Source organism: Mus musculus, chromosome 2 (assembly GCF_000001635.26).
Source record: "Mus musculus strain C57BL/6J chromosome 2, GRCm38.p6 C57BL/6J".
NCBI lineage: Eukaryota > Metazoa > Chordata > Mammalia > Rodentia > Muridae > Mus > Mus musculus.
This window is the reverse complement of record NC_000068.7, coordinates 110,191,211-110,214,956: the sequence shown is the minus strand read 5'-3', so window position 1 is coordinate 110,214,956 and position 23,746 is coordinate 110,191,211. Positions and strand designations below refer to the sequence as shown.

Below are 23,746 nucleotides of genomic sequence, written 5' to 3'. Positions count from 1 at the left end.
GAACAAAAACAGAATTGCAGTCAATACCGTTGAATCACTACAATGCAAGTTATGTGAATCCAAAGCAACCCCCTTACTTCCATAGACCTGCCTCTTTACTAGTTTAAAAAAACAAAAGAGGTGAAATACTTTAAAATACTTAAGATACTTTGATTGTGTCTCTCACTTCATCTCAAAGCAATTAACAAGTATATCAAGTGGGAGAAATCACCTTTGCCAAATATTGAATGTGGGATGTAACTTAAACTCCAGTGTTTGCTCTACAAAATTCAAATAATGTTTGGCAAAGTGAAGGGCTCTTGATCCTCCACCTAAAAGCAGAGGTTCTCAGATCGCGACTATCAACTTTTTTTTTCTTTCCCTCTATTGACAATATTTGCATTAGCGGGGAGAGGGAAGCCCAGACTTGTGTTGAGAGTTTGACTGTTGGAGAAAAGTACACACCTGGAGGGGAATGGTGTTTAACAAGACACAAGGCATCAGTCTCTGCCTGACTCCTTCCAAGCTGGGCCTCCCCCATCATCGCTTTGTTCCAACACTAGAACAGAGGCTCATGTGGAAACTTGCTTAAGTCAAATACTATCACAAAGCTCCAGCCCAGCTCTGCTGGAAGGAAAACAAGATTCTTGCCAGATAAATGTTGGAGCCAGAGGTACTGGAAGAGCTGGAAATTCACACCAGGGCTCCATGGAGTGACCATCCTCCAGCACTGGCCCAAAATTGTCCTCTATTCCTGAGGTAGAAGGGGTGCTGAAACTATTCTTACCTGCCCAAACCTTCTGAGACTCACTTTTCTAATAAGCAGTGGTCCATTCATTCTTCACTTGGCATCACAGGAAGGGAAGAGTTTCGAGGTAATTCTAAGCTGCAGCTCCAAAACTCTAAAACTATTCCAACCATCAAATGTTGCCAGTGTTCACCCTTGCATTTAGAACCAGAAACATTTGCATAAAAGGTTTAACAATCTAAAGGTTAAGATCCCTCCACCATAAAATTAGAGTAATTATGCCCCCACTTAAGGATTCAGCAAGATAACACCTGGCACACACCACATGCTTAATAAAAAGGAATGCTTATTATTCTGTTCACAAGGGTCACCTAAGGCCATCTCTGTTAGATCTTCTAAAACCAATCAAATGCTTAGAGAAAATTCATTGTTTTCTAGAAGGTTTTTTATTGGTTTAGAACAATTCTCCACATGATTTTGAGAGGTGAAGGCTGTAACATAGCATGCTTCCCTCGCACTTAGGAAACCTTGCATTTGATCCCCATAGAACATAATCTGGACACCAATGCCCATTCCTGTAATGCCAGCACTTGTGATACGGAGGCAAGAAAATCAGAGGTTCAAAATCATCTTCAGCTGTACAGTGATTTTGAGTGAAATCAGCCTACTATCTATGCCTAATGTGAGAAACTCAGCAGTATCTTATAAGATATGTGTATACAAATACATACATAACATCTAATTTAACAAATTGTGACTAGTAATCACATTAAAATTGCACAAATACTACCATTGAAGTTCATATAGCTAGACTTGAAATTAAACATCTTGTTTGCTGGTTTCAATACAGGTTTGTTTTTTTTTTTTCCATACAAAGAGTTTTCAAAGGGCTGGAAAGTTGGCTCAGTAGTTAAGAGCACTTGCTGCTCTTCCAGAGGACCCAGGTTCAGTCCTCAGCACCCAGGTGGCAGCTCAGAACCATCTGCCACTCCAGTTCCAGGGGTTTCAAAACTCCCTTCTGCCTATACAGGCAATGAGTACATTCGATGTGCGTGAACTCACTGGAGCACACACACATACATATACACAAAAATAAATAGTTTTCCAACAGTTCAAATCATCAAAACCCTTCTTTTTTATTAGATGTTTTCTTTATTTACATTGCAAAATTTTTCACCTTTCCTTATTTCCCCTCTGAAACCCCCCTCCCCCCTCCCCTACTCACTAACCCACCCACTCCCGCTTCCCTATCCTGACATTCCCCTACACTGGGGCATTGAGCCTTCACAAGACCAAGGGCTTCTCCTCTCATTGATGTCCCACAAGGTCATCCTCTGCTACATATGTCACTGGAGATATGGGTCCCTCCATGTGTACCCTTTGGTTGGTAGTTTAAGTCCCTGAGAGCTCTGGGGGTACTGGTTGGTTCATATTGTTTTTTCCTCCTATGGGGCTACAAATCCTTTAAGCTCCTTGGGTTCTTTCTCTAGCTCCTCCATTGGAGACCCTGTGCTTTGTCCAATGGGTGGCTCTAAGCATCCACTTCTCTATTTGTCAGGCACTGGCAGAGCCTCTCAGGAGACAGCTATATCAAGCTCCTGTCAGTAAGCACTTGTTGGCATTCACAATAGTGTCTGGGTTTGGTAACTGTATATGGGATGGATCCCCAGGTGGGACAGTCACTGTATGTATGACCTTTCCTTCAGTTTCTGCCCCAAACTTTGTCTCTGTATTTCCTCCAATGGGTATTTTGATCCCCCTTGTAAGAAGGATGGAAGTATCCACACTGTAGTCTTCTTTCTTCTTGAGCTTCATGTGGTCTGTGGATTGTATCTTGGGATTCCGAACTTCTGGGAAACCCCTTCTTTAAAAGGCATAATCTATTTAGTTTGTTGGTTGTGGCAGTCCAGGATTGGTTACAATCATGTGCTACCATGCCTGTCAAATAAACAATAGCACATAAAATGGCAAAGCACTCTTGCTACTAATAAGAGTTGGGAGCAGGAAAACCTGAAGATCCTCTTCCCACTCTACTTCCAACAGCTGCAGATACATCTCCTCCCAAACTCCCACACCGGTTACTACCAGATCTGCTGCATACAAGTGCCATTGTCTGAGATTTACCAAGGATGAGATCTCAAGAGAGCACTAAGAAAGCAGAAGGGGGAGTTGAATCCTCTGGAACTGGAGTTCCTTCTCCCATCTTTCCTGATCTTTATTTCCCACTAACTTTTTGGCCCTGTTACCAGTTACCATTTTCTGCCTCATATACCCTGCTAACCTTATTAGCTACAGACTTTGTTATAAGCTGTGTCTCTTGGATCTGCTTCTGGATTCCTGTGCGCTGTTGTCTATAGAGGCAGGAAGCTTCCAACCCCTCTTGATGCTATGAAAACCTCTACCATCCCTTCCACAACACCCTTTGTGATTACTCAAATTTCTGGACCACTGTTCATGTCACATTTTCTTTGGTATCAGATCACTTCGTTAAAGGTACCTGTGTTTCTGTACCTTTAACGTCTCCACACAGCTAGGAATGTAATCCAGGAGGAATATCCATATCATATTTCCATATGCATGCCTGAGCAAGCTATTCTTTGCCTATGTACAGAACTGAGCTTGTCAGAGAGATTAAGAGTCGAGCACTGTTGTATAATTTTAAAATCAAGTTAGTCTTTGATCTTGTCAGCATTCATCCTAGACCTCTGCTGAGGTTTACTAGGTACTCAGAGATCTAATTAATTTCCCAATTTGCTTCTATTCAATTCTATTCCCATTAAGGATTCAGTAAGGAGAATTGAGTAGTAGAATAGAGCCAACTCCTCCCTAGTTCCTGAACATAAGCCCATGAAAGCCACCTCTCCATTGTTCTTCTTTGTGCCTGGCCCTCTCTTGGCTCCAGCTGATCACAGCTTGCTCACCCTACCATGGTCCCCTAATAAACTAGAACATATGAAATAAGCCTGTGATCTCTAGGCCTTGAGCCCAGAATTTTCCCCCTGTTCTCTTCCAGATAAATTCCACTGTCCTTCGAGGCCTGCAATAAATCTCTTCCCCACCTGAAGCTTCCATTATCCCTGTTGGAAAGCATTCTCTGGCCGCTGGCTCTCGGGGATCTTACTTTTTCCCTCAGTTATGGCGCTTACTTCATTCTGCCTCATGTTCCAAGAAGTTGTTTACCAGAACAGTCTTTCCCATGAGGCCAGAAGCAAATCAAAAGCAGGGAGCCTACTACATTCATTTCTGCTTCTGCTCCTCCTAGCCCCCCTCTATCCAGTGCTTTGCGTACTACAGTCCACAGACTGTTGAACTGTTCAATGAACCCACTGTTAGAGCCTCCAGGAGCGCTGGACATCTTGAGCGCCTTCTGAGGCATGAATGGTAACTACTTTGCCAAGAGCAGGAAGGAACTCATCCAAGCAACACCATATTTGGCCTGCCTGTGAGACCATTTGTTTTCCTGTTTTCCACTCATTCTTAATTACAATCGAGCTGCCTCATGCATTTCCTCTTTCTGCTACTGGAACACACTATCAGTTAGCTCTCTGTGTCAATTCAGTATTGATGTAGGAAGCTCCAGTCAGTAAGTTTCCTCCTTGTTTCCAGACATACTGAAGGAGTCCAACACCCAAGGCCAGCAGTCAGATTTCATTAGAGTTCCTGCCTCTCCCAGATGGCCTGGGCTGGGTTGAGAGGAAAAAGCTGGATAGAGACTGAAGACTGCACTCAAGCTTTGACCCTGCCACCTGCTTTTTATAACTCAGTTTCTTTATCTGTGAAATACGACAAGTAAGCCCTTGGTTAAAGGATAGACGGGAGTGGTTTTTGTAGACTCTGGATATAAAGCAAGCAATGTGCTGGGTCATGTACTGAAGTAGTTTTTCTACTGACTCTGTACCAGGAATAAGAGTGGCACGGCCCAGTTTGGATGATAAATCCTATCAAATAATAACTGGGGAAAGGTGCTGGAGCCACTGTCGCTGAGCCACGCTGCTTCTGCTCGCCCGTCACCCCCCCCCCCCCCCATCGTGCACTAGCGGTCTCAAAAGATTCAAAGTCCAAGATGGTGGCAACCCTCAAGGACCAGCTGATTGTGAATCTTCTTAAGGAAGAACAGGTCCTCCAGAACAAGATTACAGTTGTTGAGGGTTGGTACTGTTGGCATGGCTTGTGCCATCAGTATCTTAACGAAGGACTTGGCAGATGAGCTTGCCCTTGTTGACGTCATGGAAACCAAAGGGAGAGATGATGGATCTCCAGCATGGCAGCCTCTTCCTTAAAATACCAAAAATTATCTCCAGCAAAGACTATTGTGTAGTTGAAAACTCCAAGCTGGTCATCACAGCGGGGGCCATCAGCAAGAGGGAGAGAGCTGACTTAATCTGGTACAGAGAAACGTGAACATCTTCAAGTTCATCATTCCGAACAATGTGAAGTACAGTCCACACTGCAAGCTACTGGTTGTCTCAAATCCAGTGGATATCTTGACCTTTGTGGCTCGGAAAATCGGTGGCTTTCCCAAAAGCTGACTTATTGGAAGTGGTTGCAGTCTGGATTCAGCTCGGTTCTGTTACTTGATGGGAGAAAGGCTGAGGGTTCACCTGCTGAGCTGTCACGGCTGGGTCCTGGGAGAACATGGCGACTCTAGTGTGCCTGTGTGGAGTGGTGTGAACATTGCCGGCATCTCTCTAAAGTCTCTGAACCCAGAATTGGGCATTGATGCAGATAAGGAACAGTGGAAGGATGTTCATAAGCAGGTCGTTGACAGTGTGTATGAGGTGATTAAGCTGAAAGGTTACACATCCTGGACCATTGGCCTCTCTGTGGCAGACTTGGCCGAGAGCATAATGAAGAACCTTAGGCGGGTACATCCCATTTCCACCATGATTAAGGGTCTCTATGGAATCAATGATGATGTCTTCCTCAGTGTCCCATTGTATCCTGGGACAAAATAGAATCTCGGACGTTGTGAAGGTGACACTGACTCCCGAGGAAGAAGCCCGCCTGAAGAAGAGTGAAGACGCCCTCTGGGGAATCCAGAAGGAGCTGCAGTTCTAAAGTCTTCCCAGTGCCCAGGCTGCAGCAGGGTTTCTAGGGAGACCACACCCTTCTCGTCTGAGCTGTGGTTAGTACGATGGTGTTGAGGCGGTGTGGGGAAACATCTCAGTTCCCACAGCTCTGCCCTGCTGTCAAGTGGTGCTTGTCTAGTGTCTGGTTAGTGTGACAGTCCCACTATCTCCAAGACACACTGCCAACTGTGCAGGCTTCAATTACCCTGTGAGCCTGCTGCATTGCTGCCCTGCACACCCTCACCAAACGTGCCTAGGCCAATGAGTTCCCAGTTAGTCATAACCTGGCTCCAGTGTGTACATCCATTATGCATATCTTGTGCATAAATGTTCTACAGGATATTTTATGTATTATATGTGTCTGTAGTGTGCATTGCAATATTATGTGAAATGTAAGATCTGCATATGAATGATAGAACCAACCACTCAAGTGTCATGCCAATGATAACACCAAACTAACCTTGAACAGTGAAAAAAAAATAACTGGGTAAAAAGGGATCCGTCATTATCTCATCATCGGCTCATCATAGACAAACTGGCTCAGTGATTGGCAGTTACAGTCTCAGTATAGCTACAATTTTCTTCCCATTCATCTCCAAGACTCTTATGATGAAGTTGGCTTTAAGAATAGAGATTCCAGGAAAATTGGTCCTGCTTCTCATACCACTAAAGAGACTGTCATGTTGCTATTGGCTCCCTAACCAAGAGCACTCTGCATAATTCACTTAAGAAGACACCAATGTACCCAGCATTTCTTCACTTGCCTATACAAGCAGGGCAGCCAGGTTTATAGTATCCTATCATTCTTTATTAAGGAATAAATTCTGGGTATGTTGCTCAGCCTGAACAAGCCTCTAAGACACAGAATGGCTACAAGTTATGCTTTCAAGATCACAACATTAAGGCACTGTCTTGACTAGAGGCAATACAAGCTACAACCTAGAAATGTAGGGAAGGTTGACTGGTGGACTATAAGACATTCACCATTCACAAGGATAACCATAGCCTTTGATAACCATTGTCTTTGCTAACTCCGTAGAACTTAATCAAGTTTAAAGCTCCTCTGGTTGCCAGTATCCAAGGATTTGAACACATCGGTCCCAAATTTCCAGCAAGTCACGTCTCACATAGAGTGTCTCTGAGAAGGCGAACTAAAATCATAACCACATCCTCTAAAATCCTATGTATTTCTTGATTTGTAAAATGCCAAATAAACATGATCAAAGGGTGCAGAAGCAGAGACCTGATCCCATGGAAATGCCAAAAAGAGCAGAGGTTGTCCTGTGTTCTAACAAGTCCTACCTCATAGCCGATTCTGATCTTGGAAAGACTCAAAATGGAAAGTAGGAAATGGGTTTGGCCCTTAGAGTTTTGCACTCTAGAAAAAGAAAAAAAAATCATCAACAAGCTGTGTAACTGGCCGTTGCTTCCCCTCTAACCCTGACTTTCCTCATCTACAGAGTGATAGGGAAGAAGGGCCTGGCTCTCTCAGTACTCCGGCCTGTTGGCCATGAAGGCACAAAGTTTTCAAGGTTTTGCTATTTCCATTCATAGGAGGACACACACACACACACACACACACACACACACACACACACACCTGAGTCTGGTGGTATAGGCTTGTACTCCCAGATGTTCAGGAGGCAGAAGCAGAAGATTCATAAATTCAAGGCCTCCACAGGTTACAGAAAAGTTCAAGGCCAAGCTGGACAACTTAGTGAAATTCTATCTAGGTTACAGAGGAAATTCAAGACCAGGCTGAATAACTTTTGAAACCCTATCTCAACATTAAATGGGAGGGTGAGAGGCAGACCACTTACTATTAAACTATTCGTTTTGAGCACACATGAGAACCTGGAGTTTGACCTCCAGAAACCATGAAACGGGGAGGAGGGACAGCTAAGCATGTAATACATAGTTACAGCTAAGCATGGTGATACATAATTACAGCTAAGCACGGTGATACATAGTTGCAGCTAAGCATGGTGATTCCTAGTTACAGCTAAGCATGGTGATACATAGTTGCAACCTTAGTGCTAAGGAAGCAGAGACAGGCTGCATCCTAGGACTTGCAGGCCAACCAGTCCTTCCAACTTTGTAAGTAGCAGGCCATTGAGAGACCTTGTCTCAAAAGGATAGCACCTAAGAAATGTCCTCCCACCCCGCCTAAGAAACAACTCCTGAAGTTGTCCTCTGTTTTCTATAAACTAGTGCACACACATGTACCCATGTACACATAAATATGCTGCACACACATGCACATATGTATCTACAAAATAAGTTAAAGGTGGGGAACGGTGTGAATCCTACGCCTGTAATCTGAGTACTTCGGAGGCAAAAGCAGAGAATCTGGAGGCCAGTGCCGTCCTCAGCTACATAGTGAGCTCCAAGCGACTGTAGGTCTCATGAGACCCTGCCTCCAAGAACCCCCCCCCAAAAAAAAAACAAAATTCCAAAATGCCAGGTATGGTAGCTCACACCTATAATCCCGGTTGAGAAGCAGAAAGACACAGATATCACTGTAAGCTGTAGGCTAGCCTTGTCTACATAGCAAGATCCTACCTCAGAGAAAGAGAGGAGAGGGGGACCACTACAATCCAGAGGTAGAGCATTTGAATAATCTGTGTGCTACCATAGTTTCTCTCAACGGCCTGAAGTGGTGCGGCACATTTCGTGAGCACCCATACTGAACTCTTTGTTTAAAAAGATGTTTTTGGGATGGATTATCCCATAATCAGCCTCCAAACGCTGACACCACTGCATACACTAGAAAGATTTTGCTGAAAGGACCCTGATATAGCTGTGTCTTGTGAGGCTATGCGGGGCCTAGCAAACACAGAAGTGGATGCTCACAGTCAGCTATTGGATGAATCACAGGGCCCTCAATGGAGAGAAAGTACCCAAGGAGCTAAAGGGGTCTGCAACCCTATAGGTGGAACAACAATATGAACTATCCAGTACCCCCTGGAGCTCGTGTCTCTAGCTGCATATGTAGCAGAAGATGGCCTAGTCGGCCATCACTGGAAAGAGAGGCCCATTGGTCTTGCAAACTTTATCTGCCTCAGTACAGGGGAATGTCAGGGCCAAGAGGTGGGAGTGGGTGGGTAGGGGAGTGGGGGGGGGGTATGGGGGACTTTTGGGATAGCATTAGAAATGTAAATGAAGAAAATACCTAACAATAATAAAAAGATAGTTTTAAATACATATATTTAATTTTGTTCCACTGTGTGTTAGGTATATTAGAGCAAGTACTTAAAAGTCCCATGCCAACTCTGAGTTTCCAAGTTAGTTAAAGGAACATCATCCTATAGAAACAGTTACTTAAAATGAGAAAGAAAAGGTCAGCCTCCAAGTGTATAGGAATCAATGTCTTATGAAGTAGAGCCAACACCAAAGGACAATTTAACGGGGTGCCAGGTTGAACTCCTGGTGAGTACATGCAGTTTCCAGTTCTCTGCAGAGGAGCACAGACACCTGCAGCATTGCATAGACCTGTTCCGAGAATAACTGACTCAATCCTTAGAAGTAAGATCACCGTCTTTCTACTGAGTTGCAGAACTTTACTGTGTGGTATTCCTTCACAACTGAGAAACAAGCAACAGCATATTAAAAGCCAGTTGTGAGTGGCATTATGAGGAGTGAAAGACCAAGTTACAAGAGGTTGTCTATTGATAACCCAGATATCCAAAATATATTCTTATAAGAAAGACAAGCTACAGAAAGGAATAGAGTGAGAAAGTAAAGGTAAAGCTCACAGCATCAGCCCAATGAACTCTCATCTTTGTAGTTACAATTTTTAAAAAATTCGACAAGTTATTTTACAGTTTGGGGATCCTTATAAACTATTAACACTACATAAAACTCCTGGGTGGCGTTTCAACATTTGAAAAATGATGTATCTGGAATCCCGGACTACCAAACAAAGCAAAAGAAAAAGCATAAATTCAGGGATCGCCCTGGTTACTTGTGTGCCGCCACTAGAGGGCGCGTGGTACTCGCCTGTCAAAATACCTCACTGGTGTTACTGCGTTCTTGCTCCTTAAAAAAAAAGACTAGGAATCTCAGAATAAGTAAAGTCCCTTAGTTCATTTGGCGAAGTTAATCGCTGAGAAGCTGCAGCCTTCAGAAACAACTTGTGCCGTTTCTGCGGCCTTTAATCCCCTCTTCTAACATTGTCCTTGCTCAGACCTTGGGGCAGCATTGTCTTGCATCTCTGCCCCACCTCCCTCTTCTTCACTCCTACAAAAGGCTTTTCTGGGTTGTCTTAGTTTTTCCACAAGCTTCAAGCAATAAATAAGGCCCAGTCCTAGCATATACGGGTATAGCATGCTGAATGGAGTTAGTACGGAACAGTTGGGGCTGCTGGATTCTAGATCTGAGATATGGTTGCATAAAGGTAAAAGAAACAGTGTCTTTCAGCCCATTTTTACTGACAATCTAGTGTCCATTGACTTTGAAGCATGACAATTTGTGGGTCAGTACAACTGAAACATTCTTTTAGAGAGCTTCCACAAAATAGTTAAAGTAGCTTTGAATGTAAAATGGACAGGAAAGGTCAGAAAGGGTGCACAAATTTGAAGGGACTTTAAAGACTAAGCATTAGGGATAGACTTACGTAGGCTCTCATTGTCTTTAATCCATTGCCAAAGTCTATGTTCAAAACGCTTAGATCTTCTAATTTATAGAGAGTACATGGATGATTGATTGCTCATGTCTGCTGTGAGCACAGAATATGGTTCAGGCATCATTTCTTTTTCCTTTTGCATTAGCAAAACTAAATCCCACCCAAGGGAAATAACCTGGTCAAGGTCACTTAGCATAGGGAAGAGGGGGAGGGGGAGAATTTTCAGAGCACTATAACCTTGCGGCAGGTCAATGCCCTGTGAAACATAGAACCATATGTTTCCTGTTCTGAAGGCCACAACGACTCCCACATCAGACAATTGGAACACAGAACAATCTAGGACAACTGGAATGCCTTGAAAAAATTCTTCTTTTAAAAGTATTTCATGGTTTCTTTTCCTTTTCTATTTCTTCTTGGGAAATCATCACACGTTTTTAAAATATATATATATATATATATATATATATATATATATATATATATATATATATAAAATAAAGGATAGCAGTAGGATTTACATAGACAAATTGTGTTTCCTGTCCTAATTCCTCCAGCTGTGAAAAGACCCCCACCCTCCTCATTTCTTTGGTTTTTCTTTGAAGCATTCTTATATCTTCATATCTTCAGACATTGCATTTCCACTGATTTGGAGGTACCATAAGAAACGTGAAAATATAAAATTATATAAAAAATTGAATCATGCAGGTTGTAATGTGATTCTTCACTAAAAATTGTGTTTCAAAGGTTTCTAAAAATCCCAGTTTCTGCTAGAAAAAAAAAATGTTAAGGCAATTGCATGATGGAAAGTGACACCTCCCTGCCACTTCAGGAGGCAGTTGACAAGTGACCTACCATGTAAGCTGCCTGGGGCCTATGACACAGAGTGTTCCTCAGCTAAGGTAATGTACAAGTTGAAGCTAGAGTTGAACTGTTTATGACAAGGGAGGAGAGAAACCCAGCCTTGTGTCCTAGGCTCCCCTTCTTTATAGGTGTGGTTCTCTCATCTCTCAGTAGTTAGCAAGTAAAGGTGTTTTGTTTTGTTTTGTTTTGTTTTTTTGTTTTTTTTCCCCCCAAACGAAGTGACTTTATGAGCCTGCCCAGGACACTTTCCTCCATCCCTGTTAGAGAAACAGTGAGGCACAGCGCAGGTTCTGCTGCCATGAATTGCAATGATGGCCCCTGAAACCTCGGCTTCAACTCCACGTTGAAATGTTACCTTCTTCTAAGACTCTATGGGAGCGCCTTCCTCACCTAAGCCACCCCGGTTTCCCTCTTGCAGTGGGACCACTGCTCTGTCAACTTCTGTGCTTTGTAGCTTATTATCGTCCCTGTTCTCCTCGGCATGCTCAACTCTCCTTCATTCAGTCTTCAAAGGCTTTCAAGCTGCTCTTAGAACAAAATCCAAGAACCGTAGGAAATTGTCTGCCAAGTCGGTCATGGCTCTCCTCTTGTCTGCTTTTCTATGCATCTACTCTCCTCTGCCCCTTCGATCACAAGAGCATCCCTGTCCTTTTCCAAGCTTGTTGCATTTTGGGGTAGCAGCCTGGTGAGGCAGGTTCATTCCCTCCCCCTGTGTGCAATTGTTTCCTTCTTATCTCAGTACAAAAGTCACCTTCCCAGAAACGTGCCTGATTACCAGGAACAGCCCACAGACCCACACCCCTAGGAAGGCCCTTTTGACAAACACTCTTTTATTGCCTTCTCACTTCTTATCACCACTGAAATTGTTTTTCTGATCACTTTGTCATTAATTTTTACTCTAAGAGCTCACTGTCGGGAATTCTGGCTTCTGCCTCCCCTATTCTAATCTTTGTCTCTAGCATTTGGTACAGTGCTGATCATCCACTGGAAAAAGCATTGTACAAATGAACGTTTATGTTGTTGGTGCAGTGTCCTGATGTTTACTAACAGCAATGGAGTCCAGTCCGCACTAGCAAGGATGTTCACACCATCTATGGTTTCTTACAGACCTCATCTTCTATGAGAAGGATCATCTTTGCTATGTATATTTATTGACATATATTGCCCTCCCTGTCCAGACTGACTTCAGAGATGCAAAGAAACCCAATTACCTTGTACTTTAAGTAAAGCTATTCTAGCTCTTAACTCTTCCCAGCCATGTGTATTACTGTCCAATGTCTGTGAACTGGAAAAAGTCTGAGACCCAATCAGAGGCTGCACTCCTGTCACTGGTCCTTCTAATGTGTTAATTACATGAAGCAGCCAGCGTGGGTGATCTTAAAACCCCACATTCAATCCTGTCACTCTGTGGTCTTAAACTCCTTAATAGCTTTCTTTTTCCTTGTCAAACGATCCCTGATCTTTTATGGGACTATGAGCAAACTATGTTCTGGTCCTGCCACCACCCCAGCCCCATGCCTGCATGCTCTTCATAGCCCACTGTGTATGTGCTCTGAAATACTCCAGATGGAGAGACACACTGGAACACTCTTAGTAACAAGCAAAACAAAATGTATGAGTTTCTACTTCCTTCAGACAGTTTCTAGTGCTGATTCCCTGGAGGTAAAAATTAACAACAACAACAAAAAAGTTAGTAACGTTCGTTAGGAACAGGAAGCCTGGCGGAGCCTTGGCACTGTGCGCTGGCTAAGAACAAGCCATTAATGTTCAAGGTAACTGGTGAAAATGAAAAGAATACTAAGATTGACTCTATCCTGTTTTCATAACATTCATTATAGCAAATTTTGGGGGTCATTGTTATTGCCCTTTTAAATGAAAAGTGCTATTTACTTATGTATCTATTAACTGCCTCTTCCTCCAACTGTGGAAAACGGAGATTCCCCTTCACTTGTGTACACAGTATATTGTCCTAGTTAGTGTAGACAGTCTCCATATATGTTTATGTGTGTGTTTGTATGTGCACTTCCTTGTCACAGACAAGTTATTTAAATTATCTAGTCCTTGAGTGTCCTCACACAAGTGAACCTCTGGAACATATTTTGTAATTGTAGATCCTTATGTTGATATTGCAACTAAGAAAGGAAGTTTCTGAAGTAAGTTTCCTTCTTTGTATTTGCCTACTTTTCACTTTGACGTTACCAATTCGGTTCCTTAAATACTTACATAAATCTCCTTTTCTCGGTCACATCCTTGTCCTCTCCAGCTCTGGCAGTTGAGGTTGGGCCTTGGTTGACAAGACCCCACCCCTCCACAGTGGTCATGCTTTGACCATTCTCTAAGTTCTTCTTTGTGGACAGAAAGGTATTATTTTAAGTTTGATTTTAATCTAGATTTTGGGCCCCTGGACATTAAATCATCAGGTACTTTCCAGCAGCCTCCATTTTGCTCCATGGTAAACATCATCTCCCTCAGAGCATGCTCTGTTGGTCCATCCACACAGACTGCATTTTCAAACAGAAAGCCCCTGACACTTCCATTAAGAAGGATGGTTTGGGGTGGAGGGTGAATGGTTGGAATCTCCCATATTTCACCGAATTTAAAATGAAGGGTCACCTTGGGCCATTTAAGTCCTCCATCCACAATATCATCTGGGGCAGGGTCATCAATTCTGAACTCAGCCCCGTGTGATCGTAGTACTGGGGCAGAGCCAGGGGCATTGGATGAGCTGATGTTCCTTGCCAGCTTATCCTCAAAGGAGATATCATAGACTGTTCACAAACAGCAAGACGGAAAAGCAGTGGGGAGTTTCCAGCTGCACATAGGGGGAAACAGACATTTTTTTAACAGTATGAGAGATAAAAAATACAGGAGAGATGGCTCACGAGGAGAATTTGTCAGCATGTTTAAGTTGTGACAGTTGAGAGTTTCAACTATCTTAAGCAGAAGCCAAGGAACAAGAATCACCCGGCTATGTTTTTATAGTCTCCATTTAACTAATGCTGCAAGATCAAGAAATGGATTATTAACAAAAGTAGACTGTGAAGACTGGCCCATTTTAAATGAATGAGTTATGACAGTGGAAATTGTGCCTATTAGAAATTCTTGTATATAAGGATTAGATTACCCCAATTTTTATTGTTATTTACATTTAAGAAAAGAGATTAAAAGACTCCAGGTCAATATATAAGACAGTATAAGAACAATCAGTAAAAATTATCTACAACAAAAGAATTCTGGGTAAACCTAGTTTTTGGTTTTTAGAGGCAGCTGATATGCAAATTCAGAATTTTTTATGGCTATGCCTTCGTGACTATGTGAGTATATACTACAAGTGTATGTGTGTCCAAAGAAACCAGAAGACAGTGTGGGGTCCCGTGTGAGCTTTCCGACTTTGTTCTAGAAACTGAATTCAGCTCATCTGTAAGAGAAGGCACACTGACTGCTTAGCCATCTCTCCAGCCCCAGGACCAAGCATAAACCTGGGATTGGTTTTGTGTTGGTAACAGTGTGGAAGAGATGTCTATTACCAGGAAAATTTTGTTCTGACAACAGGTTCATGGGGTCTCATGTGTATCTTATTGTGTTTCTTAAGAAAGGAACTTACTGTGAACTTAAGAAAGGACGAATTGTTTTTAAGCATTCATACTTGTGAGATTTTTAAAATTTGTTTTTGTTTTGTTGTTTTGTTTTGGTTTTGGCCTTCCAGATTAATTGCATGTCTCTTATCTCCAGGGCCCAAACGTCTGCTTATATAGAGACTGAAAGTCATAATTAGGCAAGGCTCCTGCTTTTGTGTGGGCCTGTGTACCATGAGTCATGGCCAGAGAGTCTAACAGCCCTGGAGGTGTTCTCTCTGTAAAGGAAAGAAGGGAAGGCAGTTACAAAGCATAGAACTGGGTGAGATTGTTAGAAATTTCATTATTATCCTTCTCAAAGATCTTCAAAATAAATTTTAATACACAAAACTATGCAAATGAGGAGTTTTTACCTCCTAAAAGAATTTGGGAAAATGTGTTCAAACTTTCCACTTCCCTGTTCCGTCTTTCAGCCTGTCTCCTTTCTTGCCTTCCTCGCTAGAGTGACGCAAAACAAACATATGATCAAGAGAAGAGCCAAAAGAAGGTGCAGCCAGAAGGATTTTCAAAAAACTCAAATCCACACACAACAGTCAGTCCCCTTCAAAGGCCTTGATAGCTACCATGGTCCAGAGAGCAGCACATCTCTGAGAGAAGAACTCAGGACCAGACCCCCTCTCTCCTTCCAGCCTCAGCTTTAGGCTGTCTGTGTTTTTAGAATACAGGCTACTCATCTGCATCCAGTTCACCCACTACGCCATGAGTTTCCTGAAGACCATTGTTGGTCTTTCTGCTATGACCTGTTCTCCATACAGACAGAGATGTGCATTCAAATTTCTTATTAAAAGTACTTTTAAAAAGTTGCCACATCAAACATACAGACTGTCTTGTCATCCTTCTCTAAACATAAGCGTAACGACTAGTCACATGGAGTTAGGATAGTAGAGTGTTAGTGTTAGATGGTAGAGTAGGGCATGCTTTGTTATGTTGAACTACTGCACCTCTATAAGGGACTTGAATAGACATAGATTTTCATATCCAAAAGGGTCCTGGAATTAATCTCACATGGATAGCAAAGAGCGACTGGCTACACTGGTGTTATTGCAGATTGCAGAATACCTTGCTTATACATTGGCCATGAATGTCTACCAAATTGAAATTCCTGCTGTCAAGTTTGTCCATTTCCTTCACATATTATTAATTAGTAAGTTAAGAAGTCTGTGTAAATGCTGAAGTGTGAGAAAACGCCCACCCACGGGCAAAGCATAAATCAGTGCAACTTGCCTAAAGAGGAATTCAAACACACATTTTCAAAAGTCGGGTAGAACTGCGACTTCTGAGCACTCCTCCTGAGGATATGTCCTGAGGATATGTCCTGCACACATCCATGTAGCTTTGCTCTGGTGGTGCTGACAATAGCAGGTTTCAGTAAACAACCAGAATTCTCAACAGCAAGTGACTCACTAAAGGAATAAAAGGAGTGTGTACTTGATAAAGAAAGATGGGCCCGTTGATAAATTGCTTGCCATACAAACACAAGGACCTTGATCTCAGGAACCCAGGTTAAAAAAAAAGAAAAAAAAAAAAAAAAAAACAAGCACAGACCTGAAGCAGTTGGGTGGCGGGATACAAAGATGGAAGAAAACATCTTTATGTTTACCTCTGGCCACCACAGGTACACACACACACACACATACACACATAACTAAATAAATATAGTACAATAAAAGAGAAGTGTTTCCATCACAGAAAGATGATATTGCTATATTAAGAAATGGAAAACTGTGGCCTACATATCATAATCCAATTTTGAAATAGAAGTAATATTTTATTCATAGAAGGTATCAAAAATACACATGTGATTATTAAATTGCCTACATGAAATAAAGGGGGTTTTGTTTATTGGTTGGTTTTTGTTTGTTCTTTATAATAATAAGATACTGTAAAGTGAGATAAAACTGTTAGTAGGAACATTTCCAGATGCCTTAGGCTAGCTTCTTTTCTCTGGGCAAAGCAATGAGGGGAAAGACCAGAGAGTTAGTGTCTCATAGTTTAGAAGCTGCAGCAACATCCCCCCTTTGTCTGTCACTGGAATTTTGAAGACACCTGCTAGGACATCTGAGATCCATTATCTAAGCAGTAATGGTCTTATATCAGTAACAAACTGTAAAAAGGACCTAAACGCCACTGCTTTGTCTTCAAAGCCCCTCCCTCTTCCTAAGCACACCTTGACAGACACATTGCTCAGTCACTTCCTCAAAGAGAAAGCTCACCCTTTTTGACTCGATCCTGATTGCCCTTCTCGTCTCAACATAGTGACTGAAATCTTTTCACCAATCAGATGGAGCTTGAAAACATCACAAGCTCCAAGTGGATTTCCAAACTCTTCATTGGGCCATTATTAGGTTGCTTTACCTATTCAGGCCAACCAGTCACCCTTAAAACAGAACTCTTGGTCTATGAGAGTGCGGTATTATGGGAGTCTGAAGAGTTTGGAAGACAGCCGGTTGCTTTGCTGGGAATGGCCCCTCTGAAAGAAAAATCGGCCCTGGCTTCTGACTATACACAGAAGTCAGTAAGGTAACAGTAGAACTAATACGCAGAGATCATGATAGCTTTCCTAGAGAGAAGGCCCCTGGGAAGAAAGGACCAGACCCCTACCCCTTGCTGGGATTTCTATTAGACTCAGTGACAGTCAGAAGGTTGGGATCAGACCAATGTGACTTTAGACTACTGGTTCCTGTACCGCATAATGGTGTGTGCTAGGCAAGTTAAAACGCTCTTGTGAGCTCAGTTTTCCCACCAGAAAAGTGGGTGCTGTAAAACCTACCTGACAACATCGTTGGGAATAATTAGAATAATACAGGAGCCATGAGAGTACCACATAAACGCTGGTGTACCACATAAATGCTAATGACATCATCTGAGCAAGAGAAGGAAAGCAAGTGTGGGTACAGCGATGGTGTGTAGACATCAATATGCTACCTTTTAACTCTACAATGCCAGCCAGCATCCAGCAACCACACCCGAAGGTACTGGAGAAACTCACCCCATCTCCAGGTAGAGGCCACTGTTGCCCCAGGCTTTCTGAGTAAGAAAGAATGGTCCTCACACTTTGTAGAGACCACCTGCATCTCTAGCTTCAGACACTTTGTCTTTTCCTGCAATTGTCAGTATAGGCTTCCATTCCATTCGTGGGCAAGTGTTTCTGTGTCATCAGAATGCAAACAAACCCCCACTCATGCCTGTGGCTTGAGAAATTCAGAGGCAGGGATTTTTTTTAAATAAAGGAGGAGGAGATTAAAAAAAACAAAACCAAGAATTACCAGTTGGAGCTGGCATTCTTCATGGATGGTGCGTTTGAGTTATTGGAGTTTAATCATAAACCTTCATTGGGAAATACAAAACCCATTGATGTTCAGGAGTTTGACATTTGCAATGGACCCTCACCTCCCTTCCAAAAAGGCCTCACTTGTTTGAGTAAGGCAAATGGGGAAACAACAGTCATTTCTAGAGCATTCCTGGTCTTTCTGCATCACTTTAAAATTCAGCTCTCGCTCTCTCTTTCTCTTTCTCTATCTGTCTCTCTCTCCATAATAAAGACAAAAGCAATGGCTAAAACAAACCGACAAAAAGCCTTTTTGAAGGAAAAGGCTCATTGGCTTGGAAAGAATCACAGACATTATGTCCTCTATCTGTCTGATAACATTTCATCTATAATCCCTCCTGGCTGAATGTCGATTCAGCCAGTCCAAAAGCTCACCAGAAAGCCAAGATTCACAAGCATTCCTTCACCATCTCAATAACAGATAAGCACCAAATGCTAATGTTAAAAAAAAAAAATAAACACGTCTGTTTGCTAAGCCCGTACCGATAGTGAACAAAGCAGTCAAGGTACAAATGAGGAAGATATTGTGTGATTACAATTAAAAATCTATTCTAGCAAGTGTCTGAAGAAAAAGCTCAAGGAGCCGCAGGAGTGACCAAAGGAAGACTTTGTACAGTAAAAGAACTAAATGAAACTAGTGTCCTCAGAGAGGGCAGAGCAGAGGTAGACAGGGCTAGACCACATGGGCTTCACCAGGGAGGTTGGCCTTTCTCCTAAGAGCAGGGAGACAGGAATCCATGGAGTCAGAGTAAAGTAAGACTAACAGCACACAGCTTGCACAGGGCAGCCACACCAGTACAACGTGAACCTTCAAAGGCCAAGGCTACAGCTCAGCATCTCCCAAAGCTTAACGGAGCCACAGAAAGATGACATTCTATATGCATCTCAGCACCAGCCATCCTTCCTCAGGAATTAATGCTGTAATCTTTTGAATCTGATGCACATATTGAGTCCTCTATGTTTTACCCCATGCTGGACTATGAAAAAGAACTACTGAGAAGTTTTGAGAATATAAGCTTCTTGGATGGCACACTTAATAAAAACTTTATATATATATGTATATATATATATATATATATATATATATATATATATATATATGTATATGTATATGCCATCCAAAGAAGTTCAAGAAGCCATTGCTTCAGCATTCTTGGTGTTGCTGATGGTCAAAGTTTGGGTGGCTTTTTAAGTGTGTATAGCTGTTTTGCTTGCAAATATGTCTGGTGCCTGAGGAGGTCCAAAGGCATTGAATATGCTGGAACTAGAGTTACAGATGGTTGTGTGTTACCATATAGGTGTTGGGAATTGAACCTGGGCCCTCCAGAAGAATAGCTAGTTCTCTTAACAGTTGATCCATCTCTCCAGTAACATCAATGACTCTAAAAGCTCACCAGAGACATGGCCAAATCCTGGCACTTACGTTACACACCCCTTGATCTGTCAGCTACGCACAGATGCCCAAAACTCTACCCCAGCTTGATCTCATTACAAAAGTATGCATTTTCTTTAGCTTCTAAGATCTCCACGTGCCTTTTCTACTTCAAATTATAGACTTTTGAATTGAGTATTTAGTTTAATTGTAGCCCACTCTCCTAAATTATTGAATATTGGATATTTCATAGAACTCTGATTTTGGTAAGAATCTATGAATCTACAAAAACATCATGTTTCCATTTTTATCTTTAGTGTGATAGAATGTATTATGATTAAGTAAGAAAACTCACAGAAAATTCACTTGGGTGACATAAATCATAGAGTGTCTAGCACAGGATTAAATACATAGTAGGCAAAAAGCTAGATGATGGATGGATGGATGGATAGATAGATATGGAAATAGATTAGATAGATAGATAGATAGATAGATAGATAGATAGATAGATAGATAGATAGATAGATAGGTAGGTAGGTAGGTAGGTAGGTAGGTAGGTAGGTAGATGAAGGGGTCTGATTTGAGTATAAAAGAAAGTGTGGAAAACATGTGGGAATTAGTGGTTACTTCCAGCTGAGAATTCATCAGATGCTTCACTGACAGTAAGACATTTCTACAGACTTGACAAGTGCGTTTAACAGAGTAGCAATAATAATGGGAAGCCTGAGAAAGACCATTTGGAACCATTTACTGAAGTCATTTAGCACAAAGTTGGCATTAAGTTTCAGGGAAGAGCCAGGGCTTCTCATAGCATGCAGTGTTCTACCTACCACCTTGCTGACCCTGCTACACTTCCCTTCCTACATTCTATTCCTACATCTTTACTAGTTAGGTCTTCTCTAACTCTGTAAAAATATAAGAGCGCCTGGGAACCTAAAGACTATCTCCTGTGCTAGCTGACAACACTGCCCCACATTTTTTTCTCTGGATCAATCTTCAGATAATTTAGGAAACAGATGGTCAGATAATTCCCTAACCAGGTACTAGCCAGGTATATACACACATGACTGGGAAGAAGACTCTATCCATATAATGTATTTCTCTTCTAAGCAGAAGGACCTGAATTCTATCCCCAGATCCAAGGTTAAAAGTAAAGTGACAGGTGTAGGGCATGTTATTCTAATCCCAGCACTGGAGAGGCGGTGTCACAGGTGATTGGGGTTCCCTGGTAAGCCAGAGTAGTCCAATCACTAAGCTTTGGGTTCAGTCAGAGTCCCTGACTCAGGAAAGCTAAACGTCTCCCAAGATAAGGCCAAATACACACATCTTCATGTAACCCCTCAACAACACAGAATTCACACATGCTCTAAACATTTATGTTTAACATAGTTATACTTTGATTTTAAGAGACAGAGAAATTATACTTTCTAATGTCTAATTGCAGCATGTGAATAATATTAACATCTATCATACTTTAGGCATGGAAGTTTAGCAGTAATGCATAGTTAGTGATATGTGCTGAACATCTTTCAATCTTATGTATGCATTTTAGATACCAAAACTTTAATTTTGAAAGTCAGTGATCTCTGTGGTGGCCAAGGATGCTTTAACTCTATTAAATATAACTGCCACTGGTCAGCAACTCACTACATAGAAACATTCTGCAATCCACATACTGACAAGTTGATAGGTTAGTGAAGCATAATTGTCTATATTCACAAAAAGGCAAATAAATGATGGAATTGGCTTCTCCTAACTAAGGTGATAGGCAGTGAGGTGCCAACCTCTAATTGCCCAAAGAGGGAAGATATTTGTCTAGAGTTTACCAAGGTCTTCAGAGAACAACTTTTTAACTAGCCTCCTTTGAGAAGAGATGTCTAGGAGGTTGCCATCTGCTTCAAACAAACTCTCCACTAAACCCTTTGCTTTCAATATCATCTCTTGCAGAGAGACAGAGACAAAGATACAGAGACAGAGAGACATAGACAGAGAGAGAGTGTGACAGGGACAGGGAGGGAGGAAAACCTTAAGATCTATCCTGCTTCATGTGACTACAAGGCATTGTGCAGTTTCAGATCCAACAAATGCCAGCACCTAAACCAGGTGCACATTCAAGAGTCTGTGTGCCACAAGCTGCCTTTGCCTCTGCTGCCATCTAGCCAGAACAGGATCCTAAGGGTGGAATGACCCTGTTCCCATGGTCAACTGCAAGCCACATAAGACCTAGCACCTGGCCAAATGGTGACAAATGTTTCCTGCGTCCAGTCTAGTAAACTCTCATTTGTGATTTAAAAAAAAAAAAAAAAAAAAAAAGGCATGGTCTAGTGAGCAGCTAGAGAGAGGACCAGGTGTCACTGGAGAAAGGTTTCTTGCTTGAAAGAATATGTGGGTCCTGGCAAGGACACAGCCCTCCTTGGCCTTGAGAGGATCACAGCAAACAGGCTTAACCAAGAGCCCTCCTCCAGACCCTTGCAGCTGGCTGGAAAATGAGCGTGACAGTAAACATGTGTTGCTTCTCTTGGGACCTGACTAATCAGATTACCTGCCTCAGATACATACCAGGGAATTTATGGTGAGGCCGTTTGGAAATTAAGCTCTCTGAAAGGAGGAATGGTTTATCACCATTGTTTGTTAGGGTCTAAAATTACTCTGCATACCTCACCGTCATACAGAGCAGAACATCTCTCACTCTATTGTCCCCTGCTGCAGAGGAGCTAACTGCCAGCCTCGGCTCTTGTCAAGGAGCCCAAACATTATCATTCAAAGGCTGTATTTACAAATGGAGCAGGACGGCAGTAAAACCGATGACCTTGCTGCTTCTGGAATCTCATAAAAAGTTTCCAAGCTGCTCCTCCCCAGAGCAAATAAGGGTGTTGCAGTTGCTAGTCCTCTGGCGGCGCTCCAGCTGGGGCTATTACATTCCTCCCTCATAAACTTTCCTCTGAGCTCTGAATACAGACTTGCCTGCTTGTCTGGGTGCTTAACTCTGGAAGTGCTGCTGTGTTTAGAGCATTTAAAGCGAGATGTAGGAGCAAAGTAGAAGAAAAACAGGGAGAGCGAGAAAAGAGGTGACTGGACACTCCGCTGTGGGCCAGGCACCGCACGGTTTTCTCATTCAAGCTTTGTAACCTATTCACATTGCATTCACCCATGTTCCCATGCCTGGAAGGCTTGAAGGACTGAGACTGGCATGTTTTGTTTCGATACAATGGGCATTGGTGCATGCATGCGTGTGTGTGTGTGTGTGTGTGTGTGTGTGTGTGTGTCCCTTTGACCGACACAATCTAGATTGCCTGCTGATATGGGCAAGGTGGAGGAAAGTCAATGAGAGCGATGAGTCAGAGCAGGGCTTCTGAGAACCTATTGTTTTACTGATGAAGAGAATCTGTCTTAGCTGACAGGTGTCTTTTGCCCTTTCCCCTTCTTACCTCTTTGAACAAGGATGTAGGGATTAGAGGAGCAGCCTTCACTTCATGATCAAAGTGGGGAGGTCCCAAGCAGAAAGACAGCAGAGACAACGCATGGATAGTCTTTGAGAGATTCTCAACTCCAAATCACGAATGCTCAAGTTTACTAGTAACACACACACACACACACACACACACACACACACACACACACACACACACACACACACGGGAGGAGAGATTCTTTATAGTGGTAGAAAGACTAAAAGGAATACTTAACTCTACAGTCTTTGCCTACTGGTATCCTAGTGATCCTGGATGTGCACTCAACTTCCCTTGCGCAGGGAGAGACATTTTTCAAACAATAGGAATGGCAAAGGGTGACAGAATTCCTGAGCTGCAACCATGTGTGTTCTGTAAGACTTATTTAATAGCAGATACAGTCTAGAGAGCTTTCTGGCTAATGAGAGAGCAAGCAGCCCACGAACCACATAACTCTTCCTTATGAGAGAAGCTGATGTGACAAGGAACTGTGGGAAGCATCAAGGAGTGAAGGTCAGCTGGCCCCAGACAGGCGGAAGCTGCTCTCAATCCCTTCTCTGAGGATTCTTCACTAAAGAGGCCTCCAAATGAAAGTGCAGCCCAACCGATACCTCCAGTGCAGCTTTGTGAGAGCCTGAATGAAGGACTCAGTGCAGACACCCAGACTCCAAACCCACAGAA

At 42.5% G+C, this 23,746-nt stretch overlaps 1 pseudogene; it reads left to right on the top strand.

The window, feature by feature from the left end:
- Gm13937 (predicted gene 13937) lies at positions 4,690-6,276 on the top strand (annotated as a pseudogene).